The 12708-nt window shown below is 47.5% G+C and overlaps 1 pseudogene; it reads left to right on the top strand.

Moving 5' to 3' along the window:
• The first annotated feature begins 11926 nt into the window (after window positions 1–11926).
• Window positions 11927–12342, top strand: LOC102928875 (NADH dehydrogenase [ubiquinone] 1 alpha subcomplex assembly factor 3 pseudogene; annotated as a pseudogene).
• The last annotated feature ends 366 nt before the right edge of the window (window positions 12343–12708 follow it).

The following is a 12708-nucleotide window of genomic DNA, read 5'->3' as shown; positions in this document are numbered from 1 at the left end:
GTATCAGACCTTTTGATAAGACGGACCGCAACCTCCGAACCTCCCATTGTCCTCTCCTTGCTGGGAATATGGTGCCGTGGGTCAAGGCTCTGCGGGAGCCAGCCTCATGAATACACAATAACGAATACTGAACAACCCAACTCCCACACTGTTAAGTGTCTTGAGCCAGTAGTTTGCGTGACTCCACACAGAGGTCAGACATCAATGTACTTAAGATTCTGGGGTGTCCTGTGGTATCACAGAGTTGCCTATGACACCCCAGAGCAGTGGTTCTCAACCTGTGCGTTGCAACCCCTTTGGGGGTTGAATAACCCTTTCATAGGGGTCACATATCAGATATCCTGCAAATCATATATTCACATTACGGTTCATAACAGTAGCAAAATTACAGTTATGAAGTAGCACCAAAATAATTTTATGGTTGGGGGTCACCACAGTGTGAGGAACTGTGTTAAAGGGTCACAGCGTTAGGAGGGCTGAGAACCACTGCTGTAGAGAACCCTGATACAATCCCCAGGAACCACTGATTTGGTGGGCACATCCTTGATTGCTTTTATACAGTTTTCTCAAAAAACAAGAACAAACAAACAAACAAAAACTTCCAAACAATCTTATTTTTAAAAATTTGAATACTTATTTGTTGGCTGGAATCGCTTTACTGGTGGAGAATACTCAGTAAGAAAACTCCACAAAAAAAAAAAAAAGTGGAAAATGAGGAGGGAAAATCCAATGAAACCCGAGAAAATGAAAGAAAGATCCATGGTCTTACTATTTAACATGTGAAAGTATGTCATAAAAGATGTGTTTTTCTTTTCCTTTCTAAGTTATGGCCCGTTACTATTGTTTTGCTTTGAGTGGCAGCTTCTGGACCTAGTAGAACAGCAAGGAGTTGAAGCTCATGCCCAGGGCAAAAACCGAAGATGTTTCTCTTCTTCCTCCTTCCCCTCCTCTTCCTCCCCCTCCTCCCCCTCTCCCTCCTCCTCTCCCTCCTCCCCATCTCCCTCTTCCTCCTCTTCCTCTCCCTCCTCCCCCTCCTCCCCTTCTCACTCTTCCTCCTCCTCTCCCTCCTCCCCCTCTCCCTCCTCTCCTTCCTCCCTCATCTCCCTCCTCCCCTTTCTCCTCCTCTCCCTCTGTTTCTTCTCTTTGAACACAGGAGAGTGAGGACAGAGAAGGGGGAAAAAGTGATTACCCTGTCCTCACATCCACAGCTATTTTTAAATATAATTACACATTTGGCAGATGTCTCTACTTCATTGCCTAGAGGCAGTCATGTTTGCATCAAACACTGCAACGCAGGATGTTACAGACGCTCAGGGCTGGTCAGAGCGTGGGCTAAAAAGGACTAAAGCATCTTTGGACTTGCACTCCGAGCCTTCCTTCCTCCTTGTCCTACCCCAGCTTTTTGGTGGGGTGATGCTGTGGGTCTTTCCAGCTCTCCCTTCTACATTAAACATCTTTGTTTTTCGATCTCTGGGTCCATAGGACCAGATCACGGTGAAGCCAGCCTCCCACCGGGACCAGTTTGAGTGTATGGACTACAAAATCTCCCGTCGTTCAGGAAGCGGGGGAGGGAGGGCGCACAACTGTTGTTCCCCCAGCAGGAACCTTCACCAACCAAGCAAACAGGGCTCTCCTGGGGGTTCCCTAAAACCCCATGAGTCATAACCAAAGGGGAAGCAGATTGTGAAATCCGCCGCCGCCGCCGCCGTAGAGTGGTTTGAGAACCAGAGGTGCGTTTCCACATTTGCTTCCAGATTCCTGAGCTCAAGTTTCATTCTCCTGAAATCTGAGCTGGTGGTAAAAGCAGAGCGAAAGTGGATGCCTTAGGAGCCCACTGGCTGGGAATCAGCATTTTCTCTTAGAACCGGGAACAGCGGGAAGGGCTTGCGCTCGACCCACAGAGCAGCTGTGCGGACTTTTCAAGCAGCTGGGTCTGAGGGCGGCAGGGGACGCTTAGCATCGATCATTTCTGGGGCTGAGTTAAACGCTCCAGGCTCGCCCCTCCACAGCGGGAAGCAGGCTCAAAGACAACCAGCTAGTGAAAAGAACCAGGCTCCCCACCTACAGGGGTGAAAGTTTCCCCCTTTAACTAACTACCAAAGGGGGCGGGGGTGGAGGGGAGCCATTGTATTTTGAGTTAGGTATTACTTCTTTAAAGCTGTAGCCAAGGCACTTATCTGTTGGCCTGCATTCATCACGATAATGATTTTGTTTAATGGTGTTTGCAAAGTTCAAGTCTGCAGCGGGAAAGATTCAACCCGTTCGCGCCATCATTAGGGAATGAATGAGAGTCCTGGCATTTAGCACTGAATGCTGCACCATGAAGACGCACCCTTTGAGGTTTTTCTTTTCCCTGAGGCCCAAGTAGAACTCTAGCTTTCAGGAACACGGAATGATTAAGTCACTGTAACTGCCAAAGCTCTCCCCTCTGACTTTAGAAGCTGATGGTTCCACAGCAAAAGCGGGGTGGGAACATTTTTTCCAAAGGCGAAGAAGAAAACGCATTCGCCCTTAACCGTAGCATTAAACAAGGCCAGCAATGAGCAAGCAGGATTGCTCAGAACTGTACAAGAGAAAGAGCGGGGAGGCGGACGCACAGACGGAGGCATCAGGAGCAGTCCAGTTCAGACTTGTGCAAGACAGTTGCTTTGGGAACGGCAGAAATGGAAAAAAAAATATAGGTCCCGTGGCTTCAAACTGTACCACAGAGGAAAAATAAAGGGGCGCACAGAACGCGTATTATCTACACGGGCACAGCACTCTGACAGTCTTTGAGGGTTCGCGGAGGGAGACAGGAGCCATCGGCATTTAGGGGAAGTTCGGCGGTAGAATCCTCAGATGTGGGACCTCAGAGGCGGTGTTCTGAGAAGCAATAATGGCAATCCACACATTCTTGCCTCTCTCGGGCCTCGATCTTCTGATCTGCACAGGGCTGGCTAACTTCTTTTCGTTCATTATCACAACCCATGAATCTCTTGCCACTGTATTGCTCTTCTCAACCGCCTTCCTCTCTCTTACCACTTGACAAGAGGGAAATCAGGCTTCTTAAGTATGGCTGGTGTTTTTTTCATCTAAGGGGAGCATGACTTGGGGGCTAGGGTTCCAGAAAGCCAAGAGTCACCAAAGCAACCCCAGGTTGGTGGCTTCTGGGTGCCTTGTCTTTCGAACTTGAAGAATGCATTTCATAGGTAATGTGAGGGTGGGTTTTTAGAAAGGAACATTATTATAGGTGTGTAAGTGGCCGCTTAAGAGACGGGGAGAGAGCGGAGCTCCCGTACAGTGAGAGCAGGTGCTGAGAAAATAGTTGCAGCGGAGGGTCAGTGTCCCCGTATGGGAGGTGAGCTGGCAGTTGGGTTAGCCCACCCACAAGGTATCTGTGCACCATAGCCGTCTAGTCTGGAGTTTCAGCCACTCCCTCTTACAGCTTCCAGGCAGCTGTGTAAAAGACAAAAGACTAGAAGAAACAGCATCGGGAATCAGCCCTCAAACACGGCTGACATTTCTGGACTCTGATGACCAGGACAGAACCAAAGACATTGCTAGCTTCTGGTCAAAGATGGAAGAATCGAGGGCCCTGCGTCTTACTGATGCCTGTCTCCTGTTCCCATCACTACAGCCTGCATTTGTCTTAGTTACGCTCGCTGATGTAGCTGTTTCACGTTCTGTCTCTTGCTTTGTTTTCTTCGTTTCTTTCCTTTCTGATTACCATACAAAGAAATGAGTGTGCGGTATACACATGTATACATATCCATGCGTGTGTGCAAACATGTGTGGGCATATGGAGGCCAGAGGTCAGTGCTGAGCACCTTCTATCACTGTCCACCGTAGTGTTTGTAAAAGGGTCTCTCGCTGAACCTGGAGCTTGCGTACACTGGCTGCGCAGGAAGCCCTAAGGACCCTTCTGTCTCCATTCCCCCAGCACCAGAACTTTGGGCACACATGGCCATGCCCAGCTTTTGTGTCGGCGGTGGGGCTCAGACTGGGGTTCTCGGGTCTCAATGATAAGCCATCTCCACAGCACTACCTCTCAATCATTTTTCTTAGAGTTATTCCCTAGGACTGGAAAACGCTCATGGTTAAGAACACTGGCTGTTCCTCTGGAGGACCTGGATTCAATTCTCAGCACGCACTTTGTGGCTATCAACCACCTGTAACTCCAGTTCCAGGGGATCCTACACCCTCTTCTGGCCGCCGCAAGTATCAGGCCCATTAAGCAGTAGAGTGGGTGCACGGACAAAATATCCGTGCCCATAAAATGAAATAAACTTTTTCAAAACCTTAAATGATTTCCTAAACTATTCGGTCTAGTAAATGACAACTAACTACACATCATTTACGCTGTCATTTTGCATTCGAAGTGATCTAGAGGTGATTTAAAGTATTTGGGTGAAGCTGAGCATGAGGAGGTGGAGCCAGGGGGGATCAAGAGGTCAAGAGTGTCCTTAGCTACGTGGGAAGTTTGTGGCCAGTTGGGGGCCTACGTGGCTACATGAGACATTGGAAAAACAAAACAAAACAAAAAACAAATGTAGGGTCTGAAGAAATGTTGCCGGAAGACCCTCCAGACTCAAATAGTCTGCAAGAACAAGTAGCGTTTATTAAACCACATGCATGTGGGGTCGCTCACCTATGCAAAATGGCGACAATGACCCTGGGATGAGCGCTCGGGCTCCTTTGAAGCACAGCTAAGGGGAGTTTCGGGGTCAGTTACCTAATCGGTCAGTGTATTTCTAATTGGCCGAGGCTTAGTCTTATCGCTTTTGGACACATCTGCACAAGCTCGGAGGTGACGCAGAAGAGGGCTGCTGGGTTTGTCCTTGAGACACCATGAGGCTGACTTAGACCCTCTGGGTTTGTTCTCTCCCCAGACCCTGAAAGTAAGGGTCTTGTAGATAAACGGCCCTTTGTCGGAAAAGACACCTGTTTGCCCTTCTCAGAGAACCGGAATCTAAATTCAGTTGTGGAAGTGTAAGTTTAACCTCTTCACTCACACACACACACACACAAAAAAAAAAAAAAAAAAAAACTAAATAAATTTTTAAAAATCATAAAATTAAAAATAAAGATGGAGGATTGTGTAGGCTGAATGTGTGCACGCAATATGCACATATGAAAAGCTACATAAAGGACTTTAGTATCTGAAATGTTGGTGTCTTCCAGAATTAATCTCCGGAGGACACACACACACAGACACACACACACCGAGGGAAGACTATTTGTGGGCAGGGTCTGAATTAATAAGGCAGAAGGCTGTAGGCATAAATGAGAGAGATGTCGAGAGGAAAAAGGAAACAGAAGGGCGGGACCTCATTCATCTGTCATGGGTCCGTGCACCTCCTTCAGCTTTGAAAACAGCTCAGTCGACATGGCTTGTGCTTCCCGAAAGGGCTCTTCACAAAGACCCCCACCCCTACCCCAAGACTGTCAATCACAAAGAGAAGGCTTCCATTGCATCTGCAATTGCAAACAACCTAATAGATTTCCCATTGGAACTTCCTTCGTCATTCGCCAGCTCTGGTCTGCCATAGAATGTCACTTTCCACCCACCCCTCCTTCCCTCCCACGCACCTAACTTTCCCACATCCCTATCCCTCACCGTTCATCTTTTCCTTTGAGAACAAACCAGCTCTGTCTTAAAACCTTTCAACTTTGTGTAACAGCAGGATATTTCCACCACCGTGAAAAAGGGATAGATTCCCAAACGTGCAGGAAAACCATGCATAGGCATAAAAATAAATCAGGATGAATTTCTGTTGCTTCAGGAAACAAATGATCCATCCCCAGGTGCTGGGCTCCCCTCCTTATGGGACTGCAGGAGATCACATGCAATCCGTGCACTGTGCACCGAGCAACTCTGTGAACAGACCAACTAGTTTTGCTTCTGGTGCCGGGGTTCCGTCTGTGACCTCCTGTAAATTCTTCATCCCTCCTAACCTTACCTCTTTGTCTGCACAATGAGGTGCAGCTCCCGGTAATAAAGATTGTATCTTGGGTAGTAAAAATAGTATCCATCTTACACACCCAGGGAGGAGCATGTTGGACATTGTATAGTGAGAACTTGCCTGATCCCAGGGCCTGGTGCTAAAAGGTTAGAGTAATCATCATTAAATCATTCCCAATCTCAAACATTACATGTATTTGAAGGTCTACAAAATGGAACTCCAAATACTCACTTGAAAACAGCTATTTAATGACTATTGTGTGCTTGGTACTTCAAAACAAGACAAAATGAATTAACACATAAATAAACATCCACTGAGAGCCTCCTGCGGGCCAGGACCTTGAGTGTCATATTTACTCTGCCAAATAACTCACAGAGTGTTCCTACTTCTCCAGAGGAGGACCAAGAGCTCTGAGAACTTACATAACTCACTAAAAAGGGACAAATTGAACTCTATACCCAGATCTATGGCACCTGGGAGCACTTTCTCATCCATGAATCTTCTTCTATTCAAAAGTAGAGCATATGTCTCAGATTGACCAAATCTTTCTTTCTTCTTTCCTTCCTTTCTTTTTTTTCTAGACAGGGTTTCTCTGTGTAGTTTTAGAGCCTTTCCTGGATCTCGCTCTGTAGACCTGGCTGGTCTTGAACTCATAGAGATCTGGCTGCCTCTGCCTCCTGAGTGCTGGGATTAAAGGCATGCACCACCACTACCTGGCCAAATCTTATATTCTAAAGAAAAAACAAGGATGAGTATTCTTTTTTAATTAATATATTTTTTATTTGTAGTGGTATTTTGCCTGCATGTGTGTCTGTGTGAGGGCGTCAGATCTTGGAGTTAGAGACAGTTGTGAGCTGCCATGTGGATGCTGGGAATTGAACCTGGGTCCTCTGGAAGATCAGTCAGTGCTCTTACCCACTGAGCCGTCTCTCCAGCCCAAGGATGAGTATTTTGAGGTGTGACTGCAGGAATGAGATTAGTTCATGTGAGGCAGCCATTGAGCGTTACCTAATTTGGTAATGCTGGTAAGACTGCAAATTGAACAGGGAGTTGGGGAGGAGGGGGTGAGCACCATGGGCTTCTCCTTGCCCATCTTCATGACCTGTCCGTGTGCAATTCTGTGGCTTCCTGACAACTCCAGCCAACAACAGCTGATGTCCCCCACTCCTTTGAAAAGTTCAAACGGCAGTGTCAGAACTGCTATCTGGTGCGACAGCTCAGTCTGTAACGTGCCCGATGAGCGAGCACAAAGATCTGAGTCCAGATTTCTAGCACACATGGAAAAGCCACGCACGGTAGCATGCATCTGTAAGCCCACACTGCTCGTGAGTAGAGACCGACGGAACCCCGGAGCTCATTGGCCAGGTTCAGATTCAGTGAGAGACCCTGTCTCAAAAAATAAGGTGAAGAGTGATGGAGGAAGATGTCCAGCGTTGACATCTGGCCTCCACATGCACGCACACAGATGTGCATACCCATGCACATCTCCACGTGACCACAGGCATGTACCACATACATATACAGGCACCTACGTATGCACAAAATCGAACTCCCTGTTCAATTTGCAGTATTACCAGCATCACCAAATTAGGTGATGCTCATTGGCTGCCTCCCATGAATTATTCTCATCCCCACGGTTACACTGTGCACATTTTAGCTTACTCTTCCCCGGGGTGGTGGTCACGGATGACGACACACTGCTAAAGGTCACACAGTGTTTCTAAGAAGCCACGCCAGCCACTCACAGAGCTGGGAGGAGGCGGTCACGGGCTGGTTGTTGGGAAAGGAAAAGTAACTTAAGAGATATTGCAAGTGTCTTGTCAGTCCTATGAGGGTGGGGAGTGTCCCTTGAAGAGAACACCATCATGTCAGAGACCCTGGGGAGAGGTTATTTTTCAGGGTCCAGGATAAGGATGGCTGCCGAAGAGAGGCTTTCTTTGCTTTTGCTCTGGGCACTTGGTGCGTCTCGGCGTTGTGGAGTTGCCTGGACCACTTCTGTTGGAGGAGGGGACGCCTTCCCTCATCTTCAGGGAGATAACCGGGGCGGGAGGGAAGGGTCAGGCCAAGGAAAGGGCCTCATCTTGGTGCTGACTCATTCTCTATGCTAAGTGTCTTTTCCCCATCTGCGTCAGCCTTAACCGGGTCAGGGAGGGAGCCAACCAAAATGTGGGTCAGAATAACACAGGGGAATGCTGGTCCCTTCCTTTGGGGGTGGACAGTGGAGCCTGGGGATAATGTCGCCTTCAGCAAAAACACTTATAAATGTGCTGCATCTCCGTCCCCATTTGTTAGAGGAGATGAAACAATATCTGCTTCTCTGGTGTCATGAGGAATAGAGAAAACTCATACAAAGAGACTAGAATTTGTGTAGACATCAGGGATTATTCCATTCATCCCGTGTTGCTTGTAATGAACTACATACCAAGCCGCGGGCAGACAGAATTCAGCTATGAGAAGCACGCGTCAATTGCTGCTCTCTGAAGTTCAGGTTCTTTTGAGGACAGGCCATACACATGATAAACATGATGTCACAGCTGAGATGGCGATCTTGGGTATTCACCGAAGATGTTCTCAGGAAACACCTGCACAGGGCGAGGGGAGTGAGATGTGGAGATGAGAAGACAAGCTGGAGTGTCCTTATGCTAGATCTAGCTAGCCCTGACCTGGCCCCTGTGGCTCTGGACCGGACACTGCACCATCAGCACCGTGCTGGAAGGTGAGAGGCTGGAGAGATGGCTGAGTGTGTAAGAGATGAGGATCCGAGTTTGAATCCCCAGCACATACCTAAAAAGCCGCATGTCTGTAATCCCAGCACTGTAAGGGACTGTTGGGGCTTCTGGGTGGCCAGCTCAGCTCCAGGTTCAATGTTAGAGAGATGGAGCAGATGGAAATTGACCAGGACCCTGGCCCCCTGCTGTGGCCTCTGCAGTACATGCACCCACACACATGCCCATTACACCTCATGTACATATACCCTACACATACTCAGAGGAAGTGGCTATGGGTTTTAGCTTATTGTGGTTAAAATATTTCCCTATTACTGCACTCACAAAAACACAGGCATGGAATTTGATGACTGCCCGCTCCTCCAAGACTCAAAAAAAAAAGGATACATATAAGTGAGAAGCTCCACAATGTAAATTTCACTGGCTTCAGTTAAATCCCCCTCTGCCAGGCAGAGGCTCCGGAAGGAGTGATATACGAGCTGGGAGCATCTGTGTTACACGCAGTAAGTTACTGTGAGTTGGAGACACGTTGTAAATCCACTGCAGTCTTTGAAGGCAGAGGCCACTGGCTCCATCCTGAGACTCAGACCAACTTATAAAAGACAGAAATATAGCCTTTCCCCCTAGGAAGGCCTCTGAATAGAGACAGGCTGTGTTTGAGACCCTCCCGAAGTTACCCAACTTAGGGCCTTTGGCCACCCATGTGTACGGGCGATGAACAGTTACTGGGTATCTATGCAGCATCGGTTGGAATCAATTAAAGTGGAAATCTGGCACTTTTGGTTGTGATGCATATCTGTTCTCACTGGACTGCCTTGGGGGTCTTAGGGTAAGGGAGTCACTCCTACCCGCCAGGTGCTTCCTATTAGAGTCTGGGTCTCCCAGGCTCGTAATGATTTGTTTGCTTGTCTATCTCATTTGTGAAATGAGCGGCTGAACTACCAATATTTTCCACTCAGAGCCTAGCACCCAGCTCAGTACACAGAAGGCTGCAAGATGAATAATATAACACGTGACAGAAAGAAAAAAAATCCTCTTAACCATTTTTTTTCTTCTCCTTGCTCCTCGAATTCCCAAGGACAGGCAAGTTACTGCCTTATTTAATTTGCTAAAATAACAGGGCTTCTCCCTGAGTAGTTTTGCATTTTAGGTCACGTGCAGAAAATACACTCAAGTTTATAGAAATAATTTTCACAGTGTTGTAGAAAGTAAATAAGATGAAGAAGCCATAATGGACACTACAGAGTTTTCATTCTGGCCATTCTGCACCCAAATATGGAGCCGATTGCCTTCCTTATTAGTTGAAAAGACAAGACAGTCGCTTGTCCTGGATCACAGGACCACTGTTCCCTTTGTCAACTGTGTCTGTAAAAGTCCCTGTGTTCATAAGGACTTCACGTGATGCAGTGAACAGGTCGACCTGAACCTCATCATCGAAGGGGTGGCAGAAGGAACGAGGGACCTCTGTGGTTTGTTTTTGTTTTTTTGTTTTTTGTTTTGTTTTAAGTTCTGGGTTTCTCCTTTTCTTTGGTTTTCACAGGTTAAAACACACACACACACACACACAAATACACACACACACAAATACACACACACACACAAATATACACACATACACACACTTAATTTTATACTAAAGCTGAACATTTCAAACTGATGTCCAAGCTACTAATGAAATCTAACATCTGGCTGAGTAAATATCAAAGAAACATTTCCCTTGTATTTAAGCTATCAACTGTGTAAAGGCAACTCGAACCCCTGACCATCTTCAGAGTTCTCTGGTCTGAAAGTGAGCCTCCTCAACTCCAAATATTTTATAAGAAATAAGTAACAAAAATATTTTCTTAAAAATGAAAATCCAAATAAGTAAATAGAAAATTAAAGTTCCTTCTAGATCTTCTAGAAAGTTCTGTGTGTATCGAGCACTCGTGAGCAATACAAGAAAAGCGCTGTTTTCATTAATGGGAGAGTAACAAAGCTTTATGATATAACTTTATTATGTCAAAGTCAACCCGGGCAGCCCTCTAGCCAACAGCCCTGTTTTTAAGCATCATTTGAGATGATATTGGAAGTTTTTGCCTAATCAGACTAAACCACCTGTCTATTTCACAAAATAAAATCCCAGCAGCCACTTCTTTCTTGAATTTGCCTCATCCTTGATGTCTTAGGCTCAACTCCCAGTTTTACGAGGAAAGAGGTAGATGTGGGGCACAGGATGAACACTTAAAACCAGCAGCGAAAGCACAACTCCTAAGAAAGAGCTGCTGTGCCCCTGGGAGAAACACACAGAACAGGGTGGTTCACATGCCCTTCCTGTGATCAGCTCTCACACGGCAAGCCACCCTGGAATGCTTTCCAAGGAGTGAGAGATTACTTTCTTTAAGGTCTCTGCCTGTGGCATAATGGTGTCCAAACCTTGGCCAGAGCTTTGGTACATTTGTTGTTGTTGTTGTTTATACATGCCCTGTTAAAATACAATTTGTAGACGATACTGTAATCCCATCACCTCTTGCGACCCAGGCACTGCCCATGGTGTAGCCACGGTCACCGCTTTGGCTGCATGTACAGAGCTCAGCTGGAGCCAGGCACGTGGATTTACTATGGAGGACCCCGCAGTAAGGGCTCTAGCTCTCTCTGGAGGATGTTTCAGGAGGTCCCTACAGGTGCCATACAGGGAAACGAACCCCATAAAGAGATAAGAATGAAAACCCAGTGCAGATCGACTTCATCAACTTGGATCTGACTTCGGGGAGTCTAATGACAGAGGGTTGATTCCCAATGTATTTAAGCTCAGTATAATTTGGGGGGGGGGAAGTTTCTGGTGTAATGCAATCCCCATTGCACAAGGAAGCGTAATTACATTGAAACTCAACTCTGGGTACGTGTCATTTCCTTCTAGAAGATGGGTTCTAGAGATAGGCTGCCTGTACTAGCTTAAGGGCCTGGCCTGGTCTCTGTCATATAGATACTGTAAAGGTCATCTGGGCTATTAGCCACCTCTAGTCCTGGCTGTGGGAGCTTGGGGGAGCCTCTGACTATACGGGTCATTTAGATTACTAGTCACCTCCAGTCCTGGTTGTAAGAGCTTGATAACACAGATCACCAGGCTGTTAACCACTTCCAATTCTCAGCTTTCAAGATGGAGGAACAGGTTTTTTGTCTTTCCCATTGGAAAGAGAATCCTGTGTGCTTAGCATTCCTGGTTTCTCTGGACCTCTGTGGGCTCAAGGACCTTCAGGTCTGTGCGCCCAATGGATGATGAACAGTACCCACGGTCGCGCATCTCTCTGCCGCAAAGCAAGCATCCGGTATCTGGCCTTCTACATCAACCTCTACAACAGCAGAGGCTTCGTGATCAAAGGAAACCACATCTTTGGTCCACGAACACTCCTCCCACCGACGGTGGCCCAGTGGAACGTGGGATCCCATTAGGATATCACTAAAGAGAGCGGCTCCGCTTTCCGGATGCTGGAACCTAGGACCATCGGCACCGGAAACAAGACAGAGCAGCTGCAATCCCGTTAGGCAGCAGGCATGGCTGTGGAAGGGCAGGACACGCCCTATGCTTGTGCCTCTTTCAGCTTCCGGTGTCGTGAAGGTCAAGTGACAGGAGCTGCCCTCATTCCCCTCCTGGAGAGACTATGCTCACCTCTTTGGGTCAAGCTGCAGAATGAAACGCCAGGAACTGTCAAGGAAGGCACTGGCGCTTTGCAGAGTTCAGGGACTGTCAAGGAAGGCACTGGTGCTTTGCAGAGTCCAGGAACTGTCAAGGAAGGCACTGGCGCTTTGCAGAGTTCAGGGACTGTCAAGGAAGGCACTGGCGCTTTGCAGAGTTTCAGGAACTGTCAAGGAAGGCACTGGCGCTTTGCAGAGTCCAGGGACTGTCAAGGAAGGCACTGGCGCTTTGCAGAGTTCAGGGACTGTCAAGGAAGGCACTGGCGCTTTGCAGAGTTTCAGGAACTGTCAAGGAAGGCACTGGCGCTTTGCAGAGTTTCAGGAACTGTCAAGGAAGGCACTGGCGCTTTGCAGAGTTCAGGGAC

This window comes from Peromyscus maniculatus, chromosome 18 (genome assembly GCF_049852395.1).
Source record: "Peromyscus maniculatus bairdii isolate BWxNUB_F1_BW_parent chromosome 18, HU_Pman_BW_mat_3.1, whole genome shotgun sequence".
Classification (NCBI taxonomy): Eukaryota; Metazoa; Chordata; class Mammalia; order Rodentia; family Cricetidae; genus Peromyscus; species Peromyscus maniculatus.
The sequence above is the reverse complement of the archived record's forward strand: the minus strand, read 5'-3'. Positions and strand labels throughout refer to the sequence as shown.